The sequence below is a fragment of the Scyliorhinus torazame genome, chromosome 15, assembly GCF_047496885.1.
Source record: "Scyliorhinus torazame isolate Kashiwa2021f chromosome 15, sScyTor2.1, whole genome shotgun sequence".
In the NCBI taxonomy this organism is placed as follows: domain Eukaryota; kingdom Metazoa; phylum Chordata; class Chondrichthyes; order Carcharhiniformes; family Scyliorhinidae; genus Scyliorhinus; species Scyliorhinus torazame.
In genome coordinates this window covers 145,202,299-145,208,298 of record NC_092721.1, presented here as the reverse complement: position 1 = coordinate 145,208,298, position 6,000 = coordinate 145,202,299, and the positions used below count along the sequence as shown (strand labels likewise).

The window sequence follows — 6,000 nt, the reverse complement described above, 5'->3', positions numbered from 1 at the left end:
GAGTTCTGGGCTTAAATGGGGTGCTCTTTCCAAGGGCCAGTGCAGGCTCGATGGGCCGAAAGGCCTCCTTCTGCACTGTAAATTCTATGTTCTATGTTCTCCGTACACCTGACAATAAACACATCCAATCCATGAGGCAGTCTTGATTGACCTGGTGGTTTTAACCTGCGTGTCATTTTCACATGTTGGTAAAAAGTAGTTGACCCCAAAATAGTTCAAAGACAATCGATTTAATTCCCCAGAGACTTCTGCGATGTGTTTGACAATCTTGACTGTATCAGACCCAAAGGTCATTGATCCTTTAACTGAGCTGGGCGCCTGCGCAGTGCAGTACCCTGTATGAGTGAGAGGATTGTTTGGATGCTGCATTGGACGGAGCTGCGGCAACTCAAAATCACACCATGTCGTCCAGAACCGCCAGAGCATCGTGTTCCCCCCCTCGAAATCTTCGCAGACCAGCACTGAGGGAGCATTCCATCATTGGAGATTAACGGAAGATAGTTGCCGGTATCACAAAGAGAGAGACTGTGTAAGTACCGTCTTTAAACGCAGCATTGCTGAATTGATTTTATGTTACGGACGATTAGAGTTTTCCCTGGCACAATTTGTAAAATGAATTGGCACCGAGGAACCAAATTGGATAAGGCGAGCCCACAGAGAGCAGCCTCAGTGAGGTCCGCTTCATTGTCTCCTTATCCTGGGCTCCAGTCACTGTGGCTCCATCAGCATGGTTACAAAATGGATCATTGCTCAGGATCCTCCAGGCGGTATGTCAGGGGAGGCTGCCCACCCTGCGATGACAGCGCTGTAATGCGCAGCAGCAAACTGCAGTAATCTCCATCAAAAAGCAGTGACATCGATGTGGTGCAGTGTGGTTTTGGCACTGAAATAATCTGATAGACGGCGGGCCAGTTTAGACCATTTAGCCAGCAAGTCCTGGTTACAAAGGTAACAGGTTCACGTTCGTGTTTTTTTCGACTGGTAGTTATTTTGTTCCCATTATAATAAGAAAACAATAAATAAAGCACGCCAGTGCAGAGAGGTTTCGGTGTTGTCTGATGACTTAAGTGCGACATTCAAATTATTAAACTAATTAATGAGCTAACCTTTAAGTATTTTATTTATTAATTTAAACTGGTAAAATCGTTTCCTTGTCTTAATCTGAAAATTGTCACTCTATTAAGTACAACTAAGAAACTACAATGGAAGACTAAACCTCACTCTGACTCTCTGAACAGTTATGTATATTATACCTTGAAAGTATGGGAAATTATTTATACTCACTGGCGGTTGAAATATCTTCTGAACAATGCTGCTAATTGTAGCAAATATAAAACTCTAATGCAATCCACACAAAGAAAGTAATGATCAACAAATATGAAATCCTGTGTTAGTTAACAGCTGTTGGGCTACTCTAAAGGGTTAACATTAAAGCCCCTTCCTGGACCAATTTGTCAGTCTGGAATTACAATGCCTGGCCTTGCTTCAAATACCTAGGGATTTGAAGGTTGTTTGCTTGTAAACCTGAGCTCAAGATCTAATTAAAGGAAGCCACAAACACCCACTGTGCAGAGTCTCTGGTACAGAGAAATGAATATTGTGTGTCAGTAACTATGGGAAAAAAACAGCGGGTGAATTATTCCAGTTTCACACTTTGGGTTAAAAGGTTATAATTTTGAGTAACCTTTTTGATTTCTAAAACATGTTATCATTATGATTGACATTTTTTGTGCTCTTTGTGACTTTGTGTGCTCCTGGTTCCTGTTTGAACAGACTAAAAAGGCCTATTGCTGAGGTGTAAATTGCAAGTTCACAGTCAATTTTACAAAGTGAATAGGAACTGAGAGATGGAGGGGATTCTTTAAAGCACATTTTCACCTGATAGGTTAATTTTCTGAAAAAGCAGAAGTTGGTAAACATTAACAAGCTGACGGGAAGGCAGTAGTTGTCTTAGAATCATAGGATTTACAGTGCAGAAGGAGGCCATTTGGCCTATTGAGTCCGCACCGGCCCTTGGAAAGAGCACCCTACCTAAGCCCACACCTCCACCTTATCCCCGTAACCTCACCCAACCCAACCTTTTATGGACACTAAGGGCAATTTATCATGGCCAATCCACCTAACCTGCATATCTTTGGACTGTGGGAGGGGACTGGAGCACCTGGAGGAAACCCACACAGACATGGGGAGAACGTGCAGACTCCGCAGACAGTGACCCAAGCCGGGAAACAAACCGAGGACCCTGGAGCTGTGAAGCAACCATGCTAGCCACTGTGCTACCGTGCCCCCCTTGTTGTCCAATCTTGCTTCTGGTTTGTGCCTACAGGTAAACTCTTACAGAAATAATATTTATTAACTGTTCTTTTACAGATGGTGTTAGAAATGAAAATTGAATTCAGAACTCAAATCAAGGATAGGGGATAGTGATAGTCAGATGAAGGAAAGAAAGGATTTGGATGTACTTTGGGTAATGCATAAATTTTCACTTCATGAATTAACTATCAATATCTGATGATAGCCCTGACATGACTGGCAGCCCTCAATCTGCCTTCTGCAGAATGTAAAGTGTATCATGTAATTATCTGTCTACTTCACACATACAAATGCACCTTTTTACATGACACCTGCATTGTTGAACAAATACGGAGAATCTCTGCAATTACTCCAGCTTCAATTTGAATATATATACGTAATCCCTGATAAATAACATGCATTGGAAACAGAAGTTCCTAGAAAGCATACAAATTGTCTTTTCAAAATTGTTGTCTTGCCAAAACTGCAAAGGTCAGAAGTAGCCACATGAACAATTATTGCTAAGGCGGTGCCTATTATCTAGATGTCAATGTCGAGGGTGAAACCTTGGGCTGAATTCTCTGTTGCCCGACGCCGATATTGTAATCTGCGCTCAGGCTGAGAATGCCTTCCGATCCCCAAATGGGGGGGCGGTGCCGGTTTTGAGTCTCCGCCCACTCCAAAATGGCATCATCGCGTGGCGCACTGCACACCGTTGGAAAGGCATTGGTGCATCATCAGAAGCCCCTCCCCCAATGCTCTGCCCCCGATGGCCCGAGTTCCTGACAGCGCTTATGCTATTTTTTTCGTCGATCCCGCATGGCGGCTGCAGACTGTGTCCAGCGCCGCCAGTCGGGGGAAACCTTGCCGCTGGCCAGGGGCCCTACGGGAAGGGCTGGGGGGACTGGTGGGGGATGATCCGGGGATGGCGAGTGGGGTCATTATTTGGCAGGCCGGGTCCGGGCGCGACCAGCGCATTGTTGCACGGCGCAGCCACCACAGGCTGCCGCGGTGCGCATGCATGGCCACGTAACCCGGTCATTCTCCAGCCGTTTTAGGCATGGGAGCAGGGAGTTTTGCCCGGCTGCTAGCCCCTCAGTGGTCCCTGAATCGGTGCAGATGTTGCACCATTTTTCTGACGTAAAATGCCACTGTTCCCACGCCGGCGTCAGCACTTCTTCAGCTTCTTCCCCGTTGTTACCAGACTCCTAAACGACACTCTTATAGACTAACCTGATTAATACTACACTCCAGTATGCTTCACCCAATGTCGATGTCTAATGAACAATGAAATGAAAATCGCTTATTGTCACAAGTAGGCTTCAAATGAAATTACTGTGAAAAGCCCCTAGTCGCCACATTCCGGTGCTTGTGGACCTTGTGCTGTCCTATTATGTATTTTCCTTTTATTTTATTTTATTTCCATGTACCTACTGATCTTTTTTGAGTGGCTCGCAGAAAAATACCTTTCACTGTACTTCGGTACACGTGACAGTAAACAAATCCAATCCCACTTAATCTGGAAATCAGAGAATCCAAGACCTTATATCTGGACTGTGAATTTGTTGTCTATACTCCACTGTCTTTGGTTCTCTCACCATAAACTCTGTTCCCCAGATACTGACGCCACCCCCTTCTATGCCAACTTCCTGAGGCTGTTCACTACCTCGATGTTGTACTTGACCCCAAAATGAGCTTTTGACCACATATCCGCATTGTCACTAAGAATGTCCGACTCAACCTCATCTGCAATTGAATCTCATTCATGCCTTGGTTACCTCTGGATTTGACCATTCCAAAACACTCCTGGCTGCTCTTCCACTATCCATCCTCCATCTTCTTGAGGTCATCTAAAAATATGCTACCCTTCTCCTAATCCACACCAAGTCTTGTTCACCTTTCACCATTGTCCTTGTTGACCTCCATTGGCTACACCTAGATTTTAAAATTCTCATCCTTTGTTTTCTTAGTGAGCATTCTTAGAAATTATTCAATAAATATTTAAATACCTCTCCATTTGATTCAATTCTTCCACAGTATGAACCCGACTTTCTTTCCCTTACATCCAGCTGATGGATAGGGTACCCTTCTTAGCAATCCCCTTTCAATAGGCTCTATGCAAGAATTCTGTGTTGTAAGATCTTCTATGGCTCAGTTGGTATCGCTCCTTCTTCTGGGCCAGAGGTTATGCGTGCAAGACCCGCTTTAGCAGAGCCAGTTTAGCTCAGTGGGCTAGACAGCTGGTTTGTAATGCAGAACAAGGCCAGCAGCGTGGGTTCCATCCCCGTACTGGCTTACCCGAACATGCACCGGAATGTGGTGAATAGGGGCTTTTCACAGTAACTTTATATTTGTGACAATAAAAGATTATTATTATTGTGGACTTAAGCACAAAAACAGTTCTGTTGGAGGTTAAGTGGACCAATTAACATTGAAAAGTATTACAGGCCTCGCTGGGCCGAGTGCCGGGCAGCTCGAGGAAATTCCCACTTGCTACCACACTTCGAAATTTTCCAAGAGAATTGCGCACATCAGCTTTTTATTTGCAGATTGTTTTTGACTGACTTCAAGTTTTAAAGCTGCCATGCTGTGATTTGAGCTTGCATTTAGGAATATGGGAATAGGAACATAGAATTAATGAATAAATAAATTCCTTCTAATCTCTGTCTCAAATGAGCAACCCCTTACTCTGAAGTTATGCTTCTGGTGTTAGACTCTCCCCCAAGTGGAAACAACATCTCAGCATCTACCCTGTCAAGCCCGCTGAGAAGCCTATATGTCTCAATCAGGTCACCGCTCTTTCTTCTAAACTCCAACAAGTACAGTCCTAAGCTACTCAACCTATCCTCATAAGGAAATCTCTCCATATCCGGGATCAACCTCGTGAACCATCTCTGGACTGCCTTCAATGTCAATGTATTTTTCCTTAGATAAGGGAACCAAAACTATTCGAACACTTAGATATTAAAATGAAGGTATAAAATATAAGACCAACAGAATTTTTGCACTCTTATTTCCTTTGTTGTATTTATTTTCAGAGGCCACAGCACAGATTTTGGATCAGACAAATTATTACTATTTTAGCAATTGTAGTGAGCTCTTTCATTCCATTATCAACACGATTACTTTACTATGTTTTAATGATGAAGGTTATTGACAGGAGGTTATTCAGTCAGAGCTGCACTTTAGCTGCATACATGTCAAATAATTTATGCATTCACCAATGACCTCCGGCAGAAGTGATGTACCGGATGCAGAGTATAGTGTAATTCTCCTGTGGGACTAGGCTACTCAGCCATTACATCATTACTACACACCACTGTCAACTATTTGTATCCTGAATCATTTTGCAAATGTGAACTTCAACATTTCAATGGATTTAGGTATTTTGAAAATAAGGTTTTACTTGGGTGTTGGTTGAGCTGTACTTTTACTCGTTAATATGGACCAGGAAACAGTGGGAAGTTGATGGATCGCACCATGGACTGTATTCTGTTTATTCATGCATGTTTTACAAAACACACCAGTTTGTTGATTTACTGTCGGGTCTTTTTTTTCTAGAGTGTGCTCAGTCCACCTTTTGTCAAGACAGAAGGGTGCATATTACTGCACATAGAGTCCTGGAGTCATTTATAGCACAGAAGGAGGCCATTTGATTCAACATTTCCATGCCATTGCAAGATTAAAGTAGCCAGTATACACAATGAA

The 6,000-nt window shown here is 43.3% G+C and overlaps 1 protein-coding gene across 2 annotated transcripts in view; it reads left to right on the top strand.

Moving 5' to 3' along the window:
• The first annotated feature begins 362 nt into the window (after positions 1–362).
• sacs (sacsin molecular chaperone) overlaps positions 363–6,000 on the top strand; it is a 155,715-nt gene continuing 150,077 nt past the window's right edge. For both annotated transcript variants that reach the window (XM_072476859.1, XM_072476858.1), the window contains exon 1: positions 363–529. The gene's annotated coding sequence lies outside the window, so the exon portion shown is untranslated. The remainder of the gene's footprint in view (positions 530–6,000) is intronic.